A 21,892-nucleotide genomic window follows, 5' to 3' on the forward strand; every position below is an offset into this window, starting at 1 on the left:
CACGTGGTTGGATGCACATTTTTCGACTGCAGAGGAAACGCATATGCGACATTTGAATTTACACATCCATAACGCGCGCATAAAATCTGTGCATAGGGAATAGCCCCAATGGCATGCAAATCTTATTTAAAGGCACCAATTAGCAAACAGAATGTTGGGAATTATTAGAAAAGGAATGATGAATAAAACGGAAAATGTCATAATGCCTCTGTATCGCTCCATGGTGAGACCGCACCTTGAATACTGTGTACAATTCTGGTCGCCGCATCTCAAAAAAGATATAATTGCGATGGAGAAGGTACAGAGAAGGGCTACCAAAATGATAAGGGGAATGGAACAACTCCCATATGAGGAAAGACTAAAGAGGTTAGGACTTTTCAGCTTGGAGAAGAGACGACTGAGGGGGGATATGATAGAGGTGTTTAAAATCATGAGAGGTCTAGAACGGGTAGATGTGAATCGGTTATTTACTCTTTCGGATAGTAGAAAGACTAGGGGACACTCCATGAAGTTAGCATGGGGCACATTTAAAACTAATCGGAGAAAGTTCTTTTTTACTCAACGCACAATTAAACTCTGGAATTTGTTGCCAGAGAATGTGGTTCGTGCAGTTAGTATAGCTGTGTTTAAAAAAGGATTGGATAAGTTCTTGGAGGAGAAGTCCATTACCTGCTATTAAGTTCACTTAGAGAATAGCCACTGCCATTAGCAATGGTTACATGGAATAGACTTAGTTTTTGGGTACTTGCCAGGTTCTTATGGCCTGGATTGGCCACTGTTGGAAACAGGATGCTGGGCTTGATGGACCCTTGGTCTGACCCAGTATGGCATTTTCTTATGTTCTTATTAGTTCCTGATATAGTAACGCGGGACAAAGTTTTGTGCATCTTTAGCGAGTTTTTTTGCGCTCAAAATGTAACGCCTGCTTTGCACTGGTGTTGTTGTGCTGAAGCTCATGGTTGCATTAGACATTAACAGCGGTTACTTAGGGTTTCCTACTATTTTGGTTTTCTAATGGATACTGTTTTATTTCCATATAGTGTTGACCTTTTTCTTGCATCTGTGAGCAAGAATTAGGGCAACTACACAAGCAATAGCAAATAACCATGCCAACAGAGGACCATGCAGACCATGCGGAGCAGCCACAGGTTAGCAAATAAATGTTATTCCTTTTTAATTTTTATTGAAACCTGTCGATTGCACGTCCAATTTCTGGGCCATTAGGATACCCTGGAATTGGACATGGATGACATTGATGTGTTACAGTTAAACCTTCATTAATTTTGCTTCTTTAACTAACAAGGGCCTTGTTAGGAGCCCTTTATTTCTGGGTCTGAAACGTGTTCCTTTGTATACTGCCAGCCACACAGCTGTGATAAGTTGAGGATATGGTTGGTCTAACTGTTAGAAAAACACCTGATGGACCCTTGGTCTGACCCAGTATGGCATGTCTTATGTTCCTTATGATATTATGTTTCTAGGTGTAGCACAGAGCCACCCATAGACCCTGCAGGCAGTGTATTTACCATGCACAACTCTCCTAGGATTACTTGACTCTGAAGTGGTACGAAGATACCATCTTAGCTCTTGAGCAATTGAGACCCTGTACGAGGACCTGCACAATGATATTAATTCCCATCGCCTCTCGCAACCATGCAGGCCCTGGGCTGGCGAAACTTCATGCGCCCTACATTTTTTTTTTTTTTTTTTTTGCAACAGCAAGTTTCCAGAATACAGTCAGACTGGTTTGTGGGATGAATCAGTCCTCAGTTTTGTGGCACTTTGGACAAGTCTTGAGGGCTATGATGAAATGTATGCGACAGTATATTTCCCGGTGGACCCAGTGCAACCTCAGAAGATCCGGCATGGATTCTTTGACATAGCTGGGATGCCCAATGTATTAAGTGCAATAGACTGCACACACATCGTATTTACCCCAGCTTGGAACAGGAGAGTGCATTCCACAATCGTAATTCATTCCATTCGATGAATGTCCAGGTGGTATATATGATGCCTGTCAACGGATCCTGAATGTAGTTTCGAGGTTTCTGAGGAGCTGCCATGATTCCTACATCCTTGCTCATTCTTTGCTTGGAACTGATTTTCCCAAAGGGAAATACAATGATGGCTGGTTGCTCTGCAAGTAACAGTAGGTATTATAAGTCTTGATAGAGAACCAGGTGGCAAGGAGGAATGCACACCTACAAGTTAATTACTTTATCTAATATTTTGGTACTATAATATGTGTTTCTTGGTGGTTTGCCAGATACAATATTATTTATTACGTCTTTTATAGGTGATGCTGGCTACAGCTGTAAGCTCTGGTTGCTGACTCCGCTCCTGGCCCCGCGCACTGCAGCGGAAAGATGGTACAACATGACACATACCGGCACTAGGTCTGTCATCGAGTATATATTTGGTGTGCTGAAAGGATGATTCAGATGCTTGGACCGGTCAGGTGGTACCCTCCAGTACAATCCTGAAAAGGTCACATGCATTGTTATGGCCTACTGAATGCTACATAACCTCATGTTGCACTTTAGGCTGGAAGTGGAGGTCCCTGGAAAATTGCCCCCAGATCCAGCTGCAGAAGTGGACAACACAGTGCGAGGCTCGGAGGTTCGCCAAAGAGTCACTGAGGAATATTTCTCATGTAGGTTCTTAGAGGTCTTACAAATAACCCATCTCCTCTAAGATATTTCCAATAATCTAAATCCACAAGGATTTAGATTATTATCTTTTGTGTTTTCTATTTCAAGAGTTGTAATTGAAGTCTGAGAGGCACTGAAGGATATTCCAGGATTTTAAATTTCTAATGTTATCTTTGTTTTCTGATTTCTTTTTAGATAATAACATATCTATAGCTGAGTGTTTCTGTGGTTTAATGTAGTTTCTTAACATCCTTACTGACATCCTGAACTTGGACACTTATGTCCAAGGCATCCCTTGAATGTGCTGAACTTGAGCCACCGATCTCATGGTCTTCAGATGCCCAAGTCCAGAACCTTGAAAAGATGCCATGGTTGTCTATGTCCACAAGGGGGCCGCATGAATGGATGCTTAAGTCCAGGGTATCCCTTAAAGGTGCTGAACTTGGGTCACCGATCTTAGGTCTGGATGCCCGTCCGGCCACTTTAAGAGATGCCCCAGACTTGTACGTCCCTTTTCTTCCTTGTGCACATGTCTTATGATGTCTATCTGCCGCCGCCATGCCGGAACATCTATTTTGAGTGGAACTCTTGGCAATTGGCAGCATGCCACAAGGCAGAGGCCACGTGCCTATTTTTTCTGAATGGGATGTGTGGCTGCTAGCCTGCATGATCATACAGAGTTGAGGATCAGCTCCTCCAGGGGAGTCAAGCTCAGAGTACAAGCAGGTCCACCACCTGTCCATTTTCATGATGCCACAGTTTTTCCTGCTTTCTCCTTCACTTCCCTGCGGGTGTCATGCCAGCGATGCTAAATCTCCTTGACATCCTGGATCTTGACCCCCCTGGAAACTGACCTCTCGTGCAATCCTAGCCCAGATTTGCTTCCTGATCAATGCAGAACACTTTGATTTGAAGAACACCCTGTAGTTCTTGCAGAGCTGCTCCTTCTCTGCATCAGAGAATATCACATCATGTACACGCTCTGTGGGGGTTGGACACCACTGGGGTCTGCCAGCTTTTCCTGCACAGTTCCCTGTCTGTTGTACAAATGCAAGATTCATTTTCTTCCACTCAGCTGTCTGTCCACTTGACCACCAGCATTAAGACCATTGTTCTCCATTTCACTTGCTCGCTGCCGAAACAGAGACAGGAAAGAAAAGTGTTGTATACCAGTCATTGGAGATTTTCAAGAACAGCAATGATACATGAGAAAACAGATAGGACAGATAGGAAAAAAAGACTACAGAGAGAGAAAAGCATGGACAGTCCAACTCCTTATGGTTGCGAGGACATTTAATGTAGCGGTTAATACGGTCAGTGACTGCTTCGATGACTTGGTAGAGACAGCGTGAAAAAGTGGTTTGGGACATTTCCCCCCCACGACACCTACTATGGTTTGGAAGGAGCCACTTGCTGTGAAATGGAGGGTGGATAAGGGTTTGGTGAGACTGTGGCTCCTGCATGCCGGATGCTCGAGCAGGCCCTGAGCTGGCGGTACCACAGCCTCTGCCTGGTAAGGCAGCATGTATGCCTCTACAAGTACACTTGACACAAACAAAATGGCTTTACTAGAGTTGACCTGGTAAAAACGGGTTTTTAATGGTCCAGGTAGGCGTGGTAGGTGTATGTTATGAATCGCTGCCCGCGGGTCCCCCCACGAGCAGGCACTCACCGTTGCTGTTCCTCTTCACCCGACGCGGCATGGATGCCGCCAACGTCGGGCCTTCCAGCACGGCCGGAGCTGCGGACTTTGTTGCTCTTCGCGGCCCGGAGGCTGCCCGTGTTGCCTGCCTTCACCGCAGCCTTCACTGCGGACTTCTACCTTCTTCACGGCACGGAGCCACTGCTGCCGTCACCGTCCTCCTCCGGGGCTGCAGGCCGCATCCCCGGGCTCGATTGGCGGCTGGAGCCACCCCCGGGGCCTCCTGCAGTGGCTGGAGCTGCTGCTGTCTTCGGGCCTGCCTCCAGGCCCAGCCCTGTTGCTGCGTGGGGATATCTACGCTGTGCAGGTCACTGTCAACAGTCCTGCACAGCCAGCTTCCTGCCCCTTAGGCACCTGCACACGTCTCTCTGCTGGATTTAAAGGGCCAGACACAAGAAGTGTGCTGGCCCCACCTAGGGCGTGGACTTCCTGCTCCAGCTCTATAAAGGGCTGCTCCATCACTTCAGTCTTTGCCTTGCATCGGAGTTACTTCTCTCTGGAGGCTCCTGCCTGCCAGAGCTCCATCAGGTCTTCTTTGTGGAGCTCCTCTTAGTTTCGTCTCATCTTGTCATGTCAAGTCATGTTCGTGCCTGAGGACCCCGTCCAGGTGTCCTGGTGTCTCGTATTGATCTTCTGCTTCCTGATGTCCCAAGTTCCTTAGTGTCCTGCCCTTCTTGGTGTTTACTTCAGCACTCCTGAGGCTTCTGGTACCTGTCAGGCCATGCTCTCTCGGATGATGTCTTTCCTGAGCGTGGAGTAGCCTACACGTGGAATTCGTTCTTGTGCTCCTGAGCCATCATGTCCTGCCAGCCTTTGCGGAGCTCCAGATGACTTATGGCTCTGTCGTCTAAGTTCTGCCTTGGCTGGATTCTTCCCTGCGCTCATCCCGTTCTCAGCATGGTCCGTTACCAGCCTCCTCGGGCTGTGTAGGATGCGCAGTGGGACAGGGTGATCCGCGACCAGTCCCGCGGGTGGACTGTGAAGGGCGCCATGAGAGACAGTGCCAATGTCCTTCCGCCCAGCTCTCGTCTCGTCTGGACTTCGTCAAGTTCCTCCTCTCATCCTGGATGCCATTGCATCAGTCTTGGTATCATGTCAACGTCTTGCTCCTGATGTCGTCGCATCGACCCTGGTCCGGGATGCCATCGCATCTACCACTGGTCCGTGATGTCTTTGCATCAGCCTTGGTGTCATCTCTTCGTCTGCGATGCCGATGCATCGACCTTGGTGTTATGTCTTTTTGTCAAGGCCCGTCTGCCCTCGACCTCGGGCCAGGCCTGCTGCTCCATGCTTATCCTACCAGCAGGTCTGAAAGGGCTCGGAATGGTTGGAGGACCATTCACATTCCAACATTATCCTGTTGTTTGGACTTGGGAGCTTGCAGGCCTGGCAGAGGGTAAGACCGTCAGCCATGCTGGAACACGCCATCAACCCTCGGTTCGGTCCTGGATTCGTCTGGGGTCGGGCTGAGGCCCAAGGGCACACTAAACACCCCCTTTCTAACATATGTGTTATGTCTGGAGTTTTTTTCGCTCGCGATACACGCTGTGATACCACGCTGAGTGATACCGAATGCGATAATTTTATTGCCCATAACACCAAGAAAAAAGGTGTAGTTATTTACCAAAATAAAAACCCACGATAATGTGTGAAAGGGATCGCAGGAAGCGCTAACCAACCCTATTTTACATTTATCCTGCCCACACTCTGCCCACTTTAATATTAATGTGAAATTTGCATATGCAATTTGTGATAACTGCATATCGCAAATTGTTGAATGACTTTGTAAGAGGATGAATATTAAAATTGCCACTTATTAATTGATTGTCAGAACGAAATTGCAGTTGCTGTAAATAATCAGCCAACAAAGAAATTTCATTGGCTAACCAGCCCAATGGACAATACAACAGTGCAAATATCAAATTATTAGAGATGTGTATCGTGTGATCGATCGTCTTAACGATCGATTTCGGCTGGGGGGGGGGGAGGGAATCGAATCGTCGCGGTTTTGTGTTTTTAAATATCGTGTAAATCGGGGGAGGGCGGGAAAACCGGCACACTAAAACATCCCTAAAACCCACCCCGACCCTCCCGAACCCCCCCAAAATGTCTTAAATTACCTGGGGTCCAGTGGGGGGGTCCCGTTGTGATATTCCACTCTCGGGCATTGGGCGCGGCCATATTGCCGTACGGCAACACGATTCGAGTGCAGGAGGTCGTTCCCGGACCCCCGCTGGACTTTTGGCAAGTCTTGTGGGGGTCAGGAGGCCCCCCCAAGCTGGCCAAAAGTCCCTGGGGGTCCAGCAGGGGTCCGGGGGCGATCTCCTACGCTCGTGATGTCAGGGAACAGAAACCAAAATGGCGCCGGCACCATTTTCTATCAACGCGCCCGACGCCCGAGAGTGGAAGATCACAACGGGACCCCCCCACTGGACCCCAGGTAATTTAAGACATTTTGGGGGGGTTCGGGAGGGTGGGGGATTTATTTTAAAGGGTCGGGGTGGGTTTTAGGGATGTTTTAGTGTGCCGGTTTTCCCGCCCTCCCCCTTCCCCTTCCCCCGATTTACGATTTTTGGCGATAAATCGGGGGAATTCCTATTAAATATCGCCTCTAACGATTTAAAATATATCGGACGATATTTTAAATCGTCAAAAAACGATTCACATCCCTACAAATTATTACATTTAATAACTAGGCTTTCAATGCCAGCTCCTATGTATATAGACAGAAGAGAGAGAGCAAGGCAGGACTTATAAAATGTTACAACTCCCCCACTTCTGTTTGGTCTGGCAGTCTGAATAAATTAGTAACTACCGGGCAGGCACTCTAAGCAAAGGAAAATCAGCCTCAGAGTGCCAGCTTTCTGACAGTAAAAGTAAATCCAGATTATTATTTTGCAATATCAAGAGCAATATCAACCTTATTTTTACTGAACAGATATATTAATATAAGAAATTGACAAAGAAACAGAAACTAAAGCTAGTCCCTCCGGACGTTAACGTAAAAGGACAAAGTGGTGGAATACAGAGCACAGCAGAACAAGGAGCCAAGGGCGATTATCTTGATAAATTAGCCCCATTATTGTGGCCAGTACCATACACAATGGGCATTTGGTACAAAAACTGAGCCATAAAAATTAGAGACCATAAACCTAAAATATTCATACAGTCAACCAAAGGGGCAAGCGAAGGGGCAATCAAAGGGACCTTTGCCTATCCCTTTACTGGTGGCCCACCAATGGCCGGCCTACCTGTGAGCCATCTTCTTTGGCTGCCCAGAGGCGTTGCTTCAATGATGTCAGCATGGTGGACAGGATTTCCAGACTCCAGCTCCCAAAGAGTTCAGTAACTAGTGCTGAAGAAGCATGCACTTCTAAAGTGCATTGTGCAGAGATTTTAGCAGCAAATGGCAGCAGGTGAAGCACATTCAAAAGCTGGAGAACAAGTGATAAAGCAAACCTTCTCAACGGGTCCTCTTTTGGCTGCCTGGAGGCATTGCTACGAAATGTCAGCTTGGTAAGCAGGGTTTCCAGACTCAATCTCTCAGAGTTCAGTAAGCAGTGCTGAAGAAGCAAACACTTCTAAAGTGCATTGTGCAGAGATTTTAACATAGATATCAAACTAATACAGTAAAATTCCTCACATAAAACATAATCATATATACATAAATACCAATGCAATTAAACTAGCCTCCTAAAAGTCTAACAGGCCAAAACTGCAAGGTCACATTGTATTCTCAATGGTGACTGAAGGACGTGAGACTTTTTAGCAAACAGAAAGCAGATATGCTTTTTGAAGGTATTATATCTACAAATCTCCAGGCAGCTAGTGCCAGTTTAAACAATATATAAAAAATTCCAGTCTAGATTTCAGCAGTGTCACCTATGATCTTAGAATTTGTGTCACTTTCCAATGGGTCAAAGTAATCAAGACTGGAATCAGACTTAGGTCAAAGATAGCTATCCAGGTCTTACATTACAATGAGAAAAGTAGATGAATAGAAGTAAAGATTATTTGGTTACCATTACAGTCTGCAGTTGCATTCATCCTTCTGAGCATTTTGTACATACACATTCCTCTCTTATTAGATATTTAGGAATCAGTTCAGGGCTACCAGTGCAGCATTTACACACAGTTCACAAGTTTAATTATTGATAAAACATTTTCACTTAATTTACCATTGATGGGACAGTGATGCCTGTAGGGAAAACCTATGTGAGTGCCAGTAATTTAATCATCAAATTGACTTTGAAAACATTAGTGGAATTTTTTTTCCTTTGAGAAAGAAAAAACAAAAGTGGCAATGGTTATAAATTTGAAAATTAAGGGGCCTATTTACTAAAGATCATTAATGCCTAGACCCATGTTAAGTTGGCATTCCCACACATGCACATGTTAATAAGCTTGCATTAATATTAATGCAAAATTTCCAGGGTTCCCATGAGGAATATTTTAATCAATGATGTCACATGCAAATATATGCAAAACAGCTAATTAATAATCCCATAGATTACTGTAGAACAAATTACTATGCAATTTCCATTAACCAATGGGCTAATTAAAAACAACTCTTCCTTCAGGAGCTGTAGTTAAATTATTGTGTTAGCCTTCCACTGTTAACACAAGATCCAGTATGAGCTATGATCTCCATTCTCCCCCCTCCCCCTTTTCCGAGTCAGCAATTGATCTCTCTGGGCCTCCCACTTTCCCAAGTCATCAAGCTGACCTCTTCCTACCATGCCTATCCACTCAAAGGCCTTTGAAGGGAACATTGAGGCAAGAGAGAGTGACCCTCCTTCATGGTTGTTAAGTTATCTGTAAACCGATATGATGTACCCACGAATACTGGTATAGAAAAGTTCTTAAATTAAATGGTCTGCCTGTTCCAATAGATGTAATGGCACCTGATAGCATCATGCACTCTGCTTGTTGATGGGAGAGGGAGGAGAATTCAAAGGGGTCACTTGCAGACTCAGAGAAGGGGTACCAGCCTATGGGAGCTTCTTGCTGATTTGAGAGACAAAGGGGCAATTTGCACACTTGTGGTTGAGGCATTACGTCCTATATATTTTTTTTTCTTTCTTTAAAAAGCATTTCTTATCCATCACTCCAACGATGTGACGTTACAAATTAAACATACATATGAAATATATAATACACAAAGACACATTAAACATAAAACTGCTAACTTGATCGGCATAATTGAACATTCTCATATTGCTCAAAAGAGCTCTCAATCATAAAATCTGATAGTGCTTTGTTAATTGGAAAATGCATGTTTGAAAAGCCATGTTTTTAACTTCTTTTAAAATTTTTGGTATCTAGTGTAAGTCTAAGATGCTCTGGCATGGCATTCCAAAGTAATGGGCCAGATACAGAAATTGCATGCTCACATACCTCATCTAGATGTGCTTAGTGTATAGTCGGAAAAGCAAGTAAGCCCTTGTTCATTGACCTCTATGTTCCTTGAGGGGTGTATACATGGAGATTGGTGCCTAGCCATGCAGTGTTGTTATTTGAAATATTTGGGAATGACGAATATTTTATATTGAATCCTGAAACAGACTGGGAGCCAATATAATGTAGACAGTGAGAGTAATGTGATTATATCTTGACCAATCGGTTAAAACTCAAGCAGTGGAATTTTGTAGTAACTGCAACAGTCTTATTATGCAGTCTGGTAAGCCGAAGAAGAGGAAATTGCAGTAATGCCGATATCTTAGCAGCGGTAATGCATTTGAGTAAAAATGTGGTTTTAATGCCATATTTAACTAAAACTAAATGTCATTTAGCATAATTAGCATTGATATTTAGATAATATTTGCATTAAAAATGGGAATTAATGTCTGATTTTAATACAGTTTTAGTAAATAGGTCCCTAAGTCAGGGATGGACAATTCTGGTCCTGAAGCACTCCTAACCATTAAGGATTTCAGAATATCCCTAATAGTTTAGTTTATTGAATTTTCTTTATAGCTTTTCTTTAAACAAATCAAGGTGATTTACAAATAAAATATAAACTACAGACAATATATAAAACAATATGCAATTAATAAAATATAAAGGAAACAAAGATGAAGTAAATTAATTTACAACAGCTGCAAATATCATATGAATATACATACATATAGGGGAAAAGTACCTAAAATAGTAATACCTAAATATAAGTTAGCACGCATTAATGAAACCTAGTGTGCAATAACACAAAAAACAAAAAAAAATGGCTTTTTTTCTTTCGTTTTGTGTTTCTAAAAAATGAAACTAAATAGACATTGTTGTTGACATTGTCTATTTCATTTTAAACAAATGCACATCCCGAATCTCTTGCATTATCCTGAAAATCAAACCAACTAGGGTCCCGGGAAGACCATAGTTGTCCACCCCTGCCCTAAGCTAACTATTTCAGACAGAGCTTTGGTAGTTATACAAACTGAGGCTTAAAGACTGTACAGCGCAATAGCATGCACAATGGGGGTCAATTTTAAAAACTGCGCGCTGCTGTCCATGTGCATGCGGTTCCCGGCGTATGCACATGGATGCACTGATTTTATAATATGCACAGCCGGGTGTACATGCATGGCGAATTTTAAAATCCGGCGTATACTGGGGGGCGAATTTACCCTAAATACGCACGGCGACACAATCAGGCCTCCCCCAGTTCCCTACTTCTCTACCTAACCTTCCTCCCTCTTCCCCTCTCCTCCCTGACCCCTAACCCCTTCCTATCTACTTACTTTCTTTTTGTTTCATTCCTTACTGCTCCTCTGGAGCAGACGTAATCTATGCATGCCGGCCAGCTGCCGGTGCACATTTCCCCGGGACAGCATAGTATGGCGCTGTCCTGTTCCACCCCTTTGGAAAGGTCTGGCACTTGTGCACATACCGGGGTTTATGTGCGTGGCCTTGTTCAATTTAAAACACACACGGCACGTGCAAGGCCCAGCCATGCGCCTAAACCCCAGTTTTTACGCGCACGGGCCTTTGAAAATTTGGACTAATGTTATTAAAGTGTCTCTTCTATTTTAATTTAGGGATCTCAAAACCAAGCTCCTAAATGATGCTGTTGTAACTAAAAAGGTATACTAAGTGGTCTGTATTAAGCAGCTTGGGATCCTGCCAGGTACTTGTGACCTGGATTAGTCATTGTTAGAAACAGGATACTGGGCTTCATGGACCTTTGGTCTGACCTATCTCTGGGTTTTCCTATCATTCTGGCTGGACAGGTTAGTAATCCAGTTTGACTTCAGGCTATGCTTTCTCTTTTACAACCCCTAGATAGATGAAACCAAGTGAAATTACTTGACTAATGAGGGAAAGGTGAAAGCTTCATTAAAAATAGCCTACCTTACCTTTCCTGTGAGATAAAATATGGGAATCCAGAGTTAAGATGGTGAACTCTGATCCTTGAATGAATATTCATCAGTTACATTTCTAACCCCACCAGAACATCTGAGTAGCCTAGACAGTTAAAACCTTTGATTCTTTATGCCTTGCAGTCTGAAACAAAGCAGCTTTATTTGACTGGTAGTGTTAGTTACTGAAGAATGGAATAAGAAACTATTACACACTCCTAGCTGTGCAAGAGTCTTTTTTTGGTCCCTGAAGAGATGGCTGAGCAGGAAACTCTGTACAGAAAGATCCTCAGTGCATCTGGAGAAAAGATGAAAAGTTGTTAAGATGCAACTAGCCCAGCAAGAGCCTCAGTGAACCAAGAAATGGTAAAACCTCTTTTCTTTGACATTTCTATCCTTCTTCAATGCAGCTATGTTTTATGTAATTTTTGAAGAAAAAAGATATACCCAAAATCATTGTGAAATGATGTTCCTAGCATTCATAAAGTCTTATTGAACTCTGATTTTATAATTTGCTGACTAAAGAAGATGCTTAATGCAGGGAATAATTAATCCTATTTCTTCTGTCCCCAGCAGTTGGGTACATGTTTGTATCTGTATATACTGTAGTTTAACTGTTAGTGCAGTCCTCCCTTCTGAGGATTCTTGATACTGAAACACTTTTTGTAATCCATGATAAATGTCTGTGAGCCTTTGCCCTAAAGAGAAGCTCCCTTCCCCCTCCACTTTCTCTCACTATTGGAAGAGCTTGAATGCCCCTCAATCTAACTTGAGTCTTCCTAGGTACCTTATAGGCTCAAGGGACTGCCCTTCATGCTCCCCCTGTGTCACATGGTTCTTAGGCTTGCTACCATTGGACCTTGACCCCTGCCCCAGCTTGCGGAGGTGTTTCCTTTAGCAGCTCTTGACGAGAGTTCAGTTCACCCCACTCCTTCTGAGCCAGCAGCGCTCTGTAAAACACCCTGAAATAATCAAGTTTTTTACATTCTTTCTTACTGCCTTCGTCAGAAGACTAAATCAGCCTTGTATCCCTCAAGCTCCCTACCTCTGCTATAAACCAATTCCTGCAACACAAGAGACCTCCTTCTCCCTCCTGCTACCCTGTCTCCAGTTACCAAAGATCTTTGCCTTGGGGCTTACGTTTGAGATGCAACAATTGTAATTAGAATTTACCTGTACAATAAATAATTTCAAAGTTAAAGAATTTTTGTCTTGAGGACTGATTGGAAAGAAAGTTTAGCTGCCTGGATGGCAAACTCGGATGTCTGCCTGACCCAGAACACTATTCTTTTGCCACTGCTTAAATGAAACTGTTTACACATTCAAACCCTGCATTACTCAAGGATTCCTGGTCCCCTTTGACAAATCTCATGCAAGCACAAATATTTAAGGAATAAAATATTTGGATGGCAATTGCTTCCACTTTCTTTTTTTGAAGGAGCTTTCTGAAGTAAAAAAAAAGAAAAGAAATATTAAACTTCTCTAAACTGAATTTGAAGAGTTTCATATTTAGTAAGCTGAGTGGACAAGTGATCTAGCCGGATAACTTGTCCAGGGTATTCAGTAAAATAAACATCCCACTGAATATATTCAGTTAATATTATCTGGCTACAAGTAGCTGGATAACTTAAAAATCTGACTATGGGGGTCATTTTCGTAGCATATCGCACACGAAAAGAAACTTTTCGCACACGAAAAGTCCCTTTTTGCGTGCGATAGCTAGATCGGGGTGGAGTGGGCCCCGGAAGAGAAGGAGTTGGGGCGGTGTCGGGGCGGACGCGGCGGAAACTTTGCTGGTGGCGAAAAGGTAAGAACCCTTTTCGCTGCCAGTAGCGCGCCCAATAGCACCACCTTTTATGATGCTGCTATTGGGTGCGCTACTGGTATGACAATGAGCAAACTTGAGTTTGCAACTTCTGAATCCACTCCTCAGTGAGGAACACCTTGCCTAACCGCGTATCAAAAAGAGTTCCTAAGAATTCCAGGGTCTGGGAGGGAACCAGGTGACTCTTGGTCCAATTGACTATCCACCCCAAAGATCGCAGGAGACATAGGACACGAGTGACTGCCTCCCGACAGAGAATCTTGGCATTTGCTTGAATTAGCCAGTCATGTAGATAAGGCTACATCAGCAGTCCCTCCCTCCAGAGAGCCGCTGCTACCACCACCATCACCTTGGTGAAAGCCCTGGGTGCTGTTGCGAGGCTGAAGGGCAGGCCACAAAACTGATAGTGTTCCCATAGGATCATGAACCTCAGGAATGTTTGGTGCATTTCTATGTGCAAGTAAGCCTCCGTCAAGTCCAAGGACACCAGGTACTCTCCCTTGTGAACTTCTGCAATTACAGATCGCAAGATCTCTATGTGGAAACATGGGACCCAGAATGCCTTGTTTACCTTCAAGTCAAGAATGGGCTGGAATGTACCCTCATTTTTTGGCACTATGAAGTAGATTGAATACTTGCCCGTCATCCACTCAATTGGAACCACCGGCACAATGGCCCACAGCTCGCAAAGCTGGCATTCGGTGGCTTGCACTGCCAGCTTCTTCCGTTTGTAAGAGCACGGCGAGACGAGGAAGCAAAATCTGAGAGGCTGAGCAAATTCTAAAGTTTAGCCATGACTTGTTATGACTAAGACCCACTGGTCGAACGTAATTTTGGACCACTCGTAAAAAAGAGCCAACTGGCCCCCTATCATCGGAACAGAGGAGTGGACCGGCTTTATCTCATTGGCCTTGTCTCATTGGGAAGATTTTGCTGCTCCCGTTTCTTGGGACACACCATTTCTGCCAAGCTGGTGGCCTCAAAAGTGCTGATTCTACAACTGCTGCCTACCTGAGGTCTGCCTGGAAGATGAACCCAATGAACTGGAGGCTTGAAATCTCCGGTTCCTCTGGAAACGGGAGCAAGGAAGGGGAGTACCCCTTGGTTTCGGCTTGTCTTTGGGCAATTTGTAGACCTTTTTTTCCCCAAGGATTTTATCAAATCCTCCAAATCCTTGCCAAAGAGCAACTTGCGCTTAAAGGGCAATGACCTTAGCAGCACCTTGGAGGAAACATCCGCAGACCAATTGCTCAACCAGAGGAGTCCACGAGCAGAAACAGCAGACATCATGGTTCTAGCCGAGGTCCAAAGCAGATCATATAAATCATCAGCACTGTAGGCTGTGATGGCTTCCAGACGTTCCACTGAAGAGCATCCGAATCTGAGAAGGACTTGTCTGATTGTAATTGCTGAACCCAGAGGCCCACTCTTGACATAAAGCTGCTACACAAAGTTCTAGCCCCTAGAGAAGAAACCTCAAACATCATCTTAAGTTGAAGCTCAAGCTTCCTGTCCTGGAGTCCTTCAGCGCCATCATGCCTGTCACTGGAATGGTAGTCTTCTTAGTAACTGCCGACACCGTGGCATCTACCTTAGGGACTTTTAGAAGTTCTAGTGCCTCTTTTGGCAGTGGTAGCTCGACTAACCTTAAGCCCTGTGTCTGGTGTATCCTATTCCCGGAACAACAGGTCACTCACCGACATATAAAATGGGAAGGACTTAGATGGGTTGCGAAGGCCCAGAATGACAAAATCCACAGCCCCCAACAAGGGCTCTCCTGTGGAGCTTCAATACCCAGTCCTTCCAGAACTTCAGGAGTAAGAGGGGCCAGCTCCTTTCTGCGGAAGAGATGGACCACCCTGGAGTCATCTTCCTCAGAAATCGGCCACTCAGACAGGGCCTGCTCTGGGTCCTGAACTACCCTATCCAGGTCCCCTCCTTGAAGATCCTTAACAAGAGGGTCCTCCAGAGCTGAGTCAGTCTCCGAGTGGACTGCCTTGGTCTGTGACCCTGAAGGGAGGTGAAGGATCCTAGTTCTCATGGCCCCCCGAAGCTCCCAGGCCCTGGGCATCTTGGAAGCTGAGGTCTCCTCCTGCCCTAGAGCTTTTGGCCTCTTATTTGATATGGGAGAGAACCCCTCTCTCTCCATGTCGTTTTGCTGATTTTCTGGCCTTAAAGACCTTGTATAGGAGGAGAACAAAGTCTGAGGAGAAGGATGAAGAAGAGTCTGAGCCCCACCTGGTGGTCTCATCCGTGCAATCATCCTACCTTCCCGCGAAGGCCCCAGCCTGCAGTGTTAGCGGAGGAGGAGAATCTTCCGCCCTCTCCACGGCCTGCGCGGGAGATGCGAAGGTCCTCAAAATGGCATCTGTTCCTGTGCTAAGCAGTAACAGGTCTTCCGAGGGCTGCCACACCACAGTGGGCCTCCCAGGTCCCTGGCATGATACATCCTGAGCTCCTGAAGCATTAGCCGACATGCCTTCGACACCGGGGAGGCACATGGAGCAAACCTCGTCATGAGAGAGCCAGATGGGCACACCTCCATAGGCCATACAGGCCGGACCACGTGGTATTGGGGTCGATTGGGGGGGGGGGGGAGGTGAACCTGTGGGAGCTCGAATGGAGCCAGAGAACCCTATCAGAGCAAAGACTCGCCTGCGGTTGGAACGGGAACCTCCAAACGGCCCGCCTACCTGCTGCAGCCTCATAGTGCCCCCTGGTGCCCTCCTGTCCTCGCCGATCTCTCTCTTTTTTCTTTTTTTTTTTTTTTTTTTAATATCAACTTTACCAGGAGAAAACAGGCTGTAGGCTACAGGTCCCTCTCAGGGTGAGTGAACCTGGATCTCTGATATCAACCCTGACCAGCTAGAGCAAGGGTAGGTCCTCGACCCTCTGCCCAAGTGCCTCTAATACCAGAGGGAATGGTCTCACCAGGACCTAGTAACCCTCTGGGAGGCTCTTAATTCCATCTTCTTTCCAAAAAAAAAATAAATTGGTAGACTAGCATTGGGTTTTTTTTTGTTTTATTTTGTCAGTCAGACTGCAGGTTAAGCACCTTCACCATCTGCTGGAGACAGAGAAATACTGACGGACTACAGGTGGCACCTCAGGGTATAGGGCAGTGTCAGCCAAAAACTTCTCTTGTCTCCATCTGCTGGATGGGAGGCATAACCCAACAGTCTGGACTGATCTGTGTACAAACAGGGAACTAGCTTTAGAAACTATAATATTTGTTTTATTTGCCTTAACATTGGAGTAAAATTGTATCTAGTACAAATAAGTTATTTTATTTAGAAAGCTATGATCACAAATTAAATAATTGACCAATAGATCAGTTAATTATCTGACTACTATTGCAACTATATTTATTACAGGTGGCTTGTTCAAATGCACTGTGACAATGTACAAAGAAAGAAAAGTTCAATTGGGTCCTATTTTAGAACCATTAACATTTAATATATATTAAAGTGGCATCTGTATACACAGTATTCTACAAATAATTCACCTGAGTGCAACTCCCATCCTCAAGGCTACTAACAGATTTAGATGTCAGGATGTATCCAATGAATATTCAAAAGAATCATGGCAAAAGCATAAAGGATTCTTAGTCATGGGGAAAGTAAGTGTAAAACTGGAGCATAATACAGTTCTCCACTATTACAGCAATTGGGGAAAAATTGGAAGATTCATGTTTCCACCATTAATGTTTCAAAGTTTCTAATATTAATATATATATTTGTATTTTGTTTATAAAATCATGAGTGGGGTGGAACAAGTAAATAAAGGTTAGCTATTTTACCCCTTCAAATACAGTAGTACAAAAACAAGGAAACGCTCTATGAAACTAAAAGCCAGCAGATTTAAAATGCATTATAGAAAGCACAATGAAGATGTAGAATCAGTTGCTTGAGAACTTGGTCAGGATGACTAGCATAGTGGGATTTAAAAATTATTTGGAGAAGTTCCTGAAGGAAAAGCCGTAGAGGAAAAGCTCATAATAAAACATTTTTACATATATCCAAAGCAGAAAGCCTGTGATGGAGTCGGTTGGACCGTTATATGATTGAGGAGTCAAATGGGTACTTAGGGAAGATAAGGCCATTGCAGAAAGACTAAATACATTCTTTGCTTCAGTATTTATTGAACAGGATGCTGGGGAGATACCCATTCCAGAGACAGTTTTCAAGGGTGATAATTCAGATGAACTGAATCAAATTATGGTGAACCTTGAAGATGTATTAGGCCAGATTCACAAACTGAAGAGTAGTAAATCACCTGAACCAGATGGTATGCACCCCAGGATTCTGATAGAATTCAAAAATGAAATTTCAGACCTATTAATTCAAATGATAGGTTACAACTTTTACTGTCTATTGTACCTAAAGACTGGAGAGTAGCCAAAGTAACCTCGATATTTATAAATGGATCCAGGGGAGATCCAGGAAACTATAGACCAATGAGCCTGATTTCAGTGCTGGGAAAAATTCTGAAAACTGTTTTATAAAGAATAAAATCATAGAACCTTTAGATATTCATGATTTAATGGGACACAACCAGCATGGATTTACCCAAGGGAATTTTTGCCACACAAATCTCATACATATTTATGAAGGGGTTAATAAACATGTGGACAAAGGTGAACAGGTAAATATGGTATATTTGGTTTTTCAGAAGATGTTCAACAAAGTCCATCTTGAGAGGCTTCCTAAGATAACTAAAAAATCATGAGATAAGAGGCAATATTCTCTTGTGGATTGCAAACTGGTTAAAAGAAAGGAAACAGGAGGATTAAATGGTCTTTTTTCACAGTAGATGTTGCGAACGGGGTGTTTAGTGTGCCCATGGGCCTCAGCCCGACCCCAGACGAATCCAGGACCGAACAGAGGGTTGACGGTGTGTTCCACCATGGCAGACGGTCTTACTCTCCGCCAGGCCGGCAATCTCCCAAGGCCAACAACAGGATGATGTTGGAATGTGAATGGTCCTCCGACCATTCCGAGCCCTTTCGGACCTGCCGCTTAGATCGGCATGGAGCAACAGGCCTGGCCTGAGTTCTAGGGCAGACGGGCCTTGACATGAAGACATGACACAAAGATCGATGCTACGGCATCGCAGACAAAGACTTGGGTTGATGCAACGGCATCACAGATGAAGACATGACACCAGGGCTGATGCGATGGCATCTCAGACCAATGGTCGATGCAACGGCATCCCGGACAAGGGTCAATGCAACGACATCAGGAACAAGACGTTGACATGATACCAACTGAGCAGTTGGCTGCATTGATGAAGACCCTGGCAGGTAGATACAGGCACCAGGTTAGGGAATGCAGGCCCTCAAGGAGCGAGTACCTGGTTTCCCAGATAGGCACCTGAAAGAAGGGCCCCCGAGGAGCGGGTACCCAGGTTAGCGATGAATTACCCCAGAGGGCAGAGAGAGAGAGAGCTTCCAGCGGCTGCTGGGAAGCGGCAGAGCAGCTTAGACCGGAGCATTCCAATCCTTGCTAACTCGGTTTGTTTGTAAATGAAGGGCAGGCTAAATACCAAGATGTGCTGATGTCACTCGGAGGGACCCCCCCGAGGTTCCCCCGTGACGTGGATAAAGACATGGGTGGCATGCGTGTATTTGCGCACCCTAGGAGGCCCTTAGGAGGAACATGGTGAACGCCGTCATTGCCAATCCGGGGATGCCGGAGAGAGCGGCATGAGGATGTGGTGGCAGCCAGCTTCCCAAGGCTTGAGGAGAGAGAAGGAAGAAAGGTGAGGCACAGAGGTCGAAGCCATATGAGACTGGATGCAACAGTACCCCCCTTCAAAGGGCCCCCTCCAGACCCCCTACCTGGTCTTGGTTTTTGAGGATGCGATCGATGGAATAGACAAAGCATCTCTTTATCCATGATATTAGCCATTGGTTTCTTCTGGTCCATATCCCTCCCATGACTGGAGGTATTCCCAAACTCTGCCTCTCTTTCTTACATCAAGGATGGCATCAACCTTATACTCGATGTCTTCTTCTGCATCAACAGGAGTAGGTTCAGGTGTCTTGGTGGAGAACTCACTCAGGACAAGTGGTTTCAGCAGCGATACATGAAATGCATTATGGATCTTCATAACTGGAGGAAGTTTCAGACTATAGGTGAGTGAACCCAATCGTCGGAGAATGGGGAAGGGTCTGACAAAGCGTGGAGCAAATCAAGCAGATGGAAGCTTAAGTTCAGATGTTTGGTAGACAGCCAAACGTTATCACCAGGTTGGAATTCAGGAGCCTTACTTCGGTGAGCATCATAGCCTTTCTTTGCTCTTTGTCCTGCTTTTTGGAGCATCTCTTTAGTCTCTCTCCAGAGCTGCTGTATATCTTTGGCAGTAGATTGAGCTGCTGGGGACAACACTGAAAGTGGAAGTGGTAAAGGTGGTAAAGGTTGTCATCCGTAGACCACTTCAAATGGTGTAGATCCAGTAGATGACACTGGATGTGAATTGATGGCAGCCAGCCCAGGGCAACAGTTCAGCCCAGTCATTCTGATGTGAACCAACATAGGTGCGGAGGAACTGCTTGAGCGTTCTGTTCATTCTCTCTGTTTGGGCCATTCGACTGAGGATTATACGCAGAGGTGAAGTCAAGTGTGATGTTGAATTTCTTACACAAGGCTTTCCAGAACTTTGCTGTACATTGAGCTCCTCTGTCAGAAACAATGTGTTTTGAATGCCGTGTAGGCGAAAGATGTGACTGATGAATAACTTAGCAAGTTCCATGGCTGATGGCAAGCTAGGGAGAGCCACGAAGTGAGCCATCTTTGAGAATCGATCCACTGTAACCTAAATGGTATTGTTACCTCCAGAAAGTGGCAGGTCTACCACAAAGTCTGTTGCAATGTGAGCCCAGAGCTCATCTGGTGCTGTCAAGGGTTGAAGAGGCAGTGTTCTCCAGCCAGTCATGAATCATGAGCCCATATTAGCAATTGCTTTCTTAAATTGCGGGGTATAATGGTCTTACCCGAGGGTACCGGATGTATAGCTGTGAGAATGACTCTCTTCAGGTCGATAATATGCTGGGGTTCATCAGGTATGTCATTCTGACATTCTTGTCACCAGGGTGATATTTCAGCAGAAAGTCGAATCTGTTTAACAGGGACCACCTTGCCTGCCTATGGTTAGGGCGTTGGGCATGATGGAGGTACTCCAGATTTTTGTGATCAGTGAAAACAGTGATCTGATGTTGTGCACCTTCGGGCCAGGGGGGGCGCCATTCTTCAAATGCCACTTTTATTGCCAACAGTTCTTTATCCCCAATGCTATAGTTCTTCTCCGCTGGCGAGAAGTGTCAGGGAAAAGAATGAACAGGGGTGCAAGATCTTTGAATCACTGGTCTGGCTTAGCACGGCCCCTACACCTACATCAGAGGCATCAACTTCCACAATGAAGGGTCATGTAGGGTCCGGATGGCGGAAACAAGATTTGCTTGAAAAGGTGTCTTTTAACTTCTGGAATGCTGTCACAGCTTCCGTAGACCAAGTAGCAACGTTGGCTCCTTTCTTAGCCATTGCTGTTAATGGCACAGTCAAAGAAGAGTAATTCTTGATAAAGGTCCTATAGTAGTTGGTAAATCCCAAAAATTGTCTTAGAGCTTTTAGGCCCGTGAGTTGTGGCCATTTTTGGATACTTTCAAGCTTCTGAGGATCCATTTGGAAAACTTGGTTGGAAACAATGTACCCCAGGAAGGGCACCGATTCCTTATGAAATTCGCATTTGGTCAATTTGGCGTACAAGCGATTCTCGCGAAGTCTCTGAAGAACTCTTTTGACATCTTCTTGATGGGATTGCAGGTCCTGAGAAAATATCAAGATGTCATCTAAGTAGACAATGACACATTGGTAGAGTAAATCACGCAGAATATTGTTCATCATATTTTGAAAGACAGCCGGGATGTTGCACAAGCCGAAGGGCATCACCAGGTATTCAAAGTGCCCATCACGGGTATTAAAAGCGGTCTTCCATTCATTGGCAGAGCGGATGCGAACTAGATTATAGGCTCCTTTGAGGTCAAGCTTGGAAAATATCTTGGCTCCCTGTAACCTGTCAAAGAGCTCTGAGATGAGTGGTAAGGGGTAGTGGTCCTTTTATAGTGATCTCATTCAGACCTCTGTAGTCAATGCATGGACGTAATGTTCCGTCCTTCTTTCTCACAAAGAAAAATCCTGCTCCGTCAGGAGACTTAGAAGGTCTTATGAAGCTTTTCTGGAGATTCTCCTGGATGTACTCTGGCATCGCTTTATTTTCCACTACGGAGAGAGGGTAGACCCTTCTTTTGGGTGGTTCCGTATTTGGCTTCAAATTAAATGTGCAGTCATATGATCTGTGTGGA

Source organism: Rhinatrema bivittatum, chromosome 6 (genome assembly GCF_901001135.1).
Source record: "Rhinatrema bivittatum chromosome 6, aRhiBiv1.1, whole genome shotgun sequence".
NCBI lineage: Eukaryota > Metazoa > Chordata > Amphibia > Gymnophiona > Rhinatrematidae > Rhinatrema > Rhinatrema bivittatum.